We start from the raw sequence: 2,173 nt of genomic DNA, 5'->3' as shown, positions 1-2,173 counted from the left end.
GCATTATTCATGTACCCCTCAAAATATATAATTTTAAATCAACGCTTCATTCTTATTAAATCAAACTTTGCCAAATTCTTCAAAGAGTCGTGTCTCTGAAACAACCAAACCCACGTGACCTTGGGAAAATTTTAAAGATTAAAATCGGACAAAGAGAATAATTATTCTTTATAAATATTATTGATGTGAGAATAAATAAATTTAATGCATTTATCAGATAATTTTATTATAAAATTTTTGTACAAAACATTTTTTAACATCTTGAAAAGTTTCTGAGACAAACAAAAAAACTAAAACTCTCAAAATAGTCGTTTTTCTATTTTGATGTAAATATAACTCTATGATTTAAAAAAAGATTTAATAACAGAAAAATAAATACATTGAAATAACTTATCCATAACAAATAACTGATTTATGATTTTACACAGTGAATGACGAAAGTAACTCGTTAACCTAGAACTCGAAAATTAGTGCTCAAATGTTTTAAAAAAAGAGTAAAAATTCAGAAAAAATCGGACGTCTGGTTATCCTACTTGAAGTAACTATTTACGAAGTAAATTTACTAGTAACGAAGTTACAGTTAGAGTTACGTTTCTCATTGTCAGTAATTCTAGCAAACTTTATTTCTTTTTTTTATTTATATCTTCGAAAATTACATTTATATCTTCGTAAAATATGGCGGATGTCGAGCTAGCAAAAGCTTTGAAGGATCTACCAAATCGAGTTCAGACTGCCAGTAAAAAGGAGTGACGTGAGATTTTGTTGCCAGCGTTGTCAAATCCCGGCGTTAATGACAAAATTGTTAATGGAATCTGTAAGGTGGTATTATTTATTCTACATAGATATAAAGATAGTGCTTCTCAGTCCTACGTGAAAAACCTAATTGTAGAATTAATTAAACAACAACCAGATGCTACTATCAAACATATGACAACTGTAATTTCGGAGCAAGCTACCTGGCATAAGAATGTGGTTGCAACCTTGAACATTGCTCTAACTGCGTATATTGTATTAAAGTGATCAACTTTACTTATTTTTCATGGATATCACGAACATTTAATTCAAATGGATGAATCTTTAGCAAAGCTCATTGAGGCACAAGCAAATTTATCTGCTGCAACTTTAGCGTCTGCAGATAAAAAACTTGCTAACAAGGTGTATACGTTACTCGCACGCGAATGGAAAGCCATTATAGATATAGAACCTTATGTTGCACATTTAATAAAATTGGAGCTTGGTAATGGTGTAATTATTTTAGCTAATTTACTTATAAAATATTTAGTTGCTACAAAAAAAAGTGATTTGGTGGAGCATTTAAAGATAAATAGATGTTTTTATAAAAGTGACGATTAGTTGTAAGAAGAAACCAGATTTGTACGTAGTCGATGCAGCTGTGCCATTTCTTCGGAGATTAACTCACAAGGAATTCAAAACTCAATTACTTCCTGCTTTACAAAAAGCTATGTTGCGAAATCCAGAGATCATAGTCGAATCAGTTGCGCGCACTTTAAATGGATTGAGTCTTGACCTGAGTCAATATAGTCAAGAAATAAATAAAGGATTATTTGCCAATCTACATTCTAAGAAGGATTTGATCCGAGATGAAGCAGTTGAAGCGTGCCGCAAACTTGCTATACAGTGTTCCGATACGGCTGTGGAAATATTGTTATCGTCCATATTTGCAGTATTTCACGGATCGGAAGGTAAACTCGCGGTCGCGACACATAAGATATCTGTTCTGCAAGGTGCTGGCAATCTCAGTTACAATGTGGCTTCGAATAGCAGCGTATAGAAATTAGCCGAAACGACTTGTGAGCATTTTGTTAAAGTCTCGAGACCGAAGTTCACGAGAAGACACTGATACACGCTCTCGAAATGATGGCACTGTGGTCAAAGAAATTCTCGTCTAATGTACCAAAAATTGTTGTTGACGCTTTTAAAAAGGGCATGGCGGCGAAAACGTCCACTTCTGCAGTGCGTACTGCCTATATCAAGTTATTCTTCTCGATTCCCGCTTCTTCGTACTCGGGCGTGATAGCATCGATTCTTGCGCAGGCAATAACAAGAGGTACTCAGCAATGCGCGCAATCAGCGACGGTAACCGAAGGTTATCACTGAATTCCCCGATAAATTAAAAGAGAAAGCTCTAACTAGGATTTATCGAGCGATCGTG

General features: G+C 34.5%; 1 pseudogene; it reads left to right on the top strand.

The window, feature by feature from the left end:
* The first annotated feature begins 675 nt into the window (after nucleotides 1-675).
* Nucleotides 676-2,173, top strand: part of LOC108748144 — a 30,658-nt pseudogene continuing 29,160 nt past the window's right edge.

The sequence above is a fragment of the Trachymyrmex septentrionalis genome, unplaced genomic scaffold, assembly GCF_001594115.1.
Source record: "Trachymyrmex septentrionalis isolate Tsep2-gDNA-1 unplaced genomic scaffold, Tsep1.0 scaffold212, whole genome shotgun sequence".
Taxonomy (NCBI): domain Eukaryota; kingdom Metazoa; phylum Arthropoda; class Insecta; order Hymenoptera; family Formicidae; genus Trachymyrmex; species Trachymyrmex septentrionalis.
This window is presented reverse-complemented; position numbering and strand designations above follow the sequence as displayed.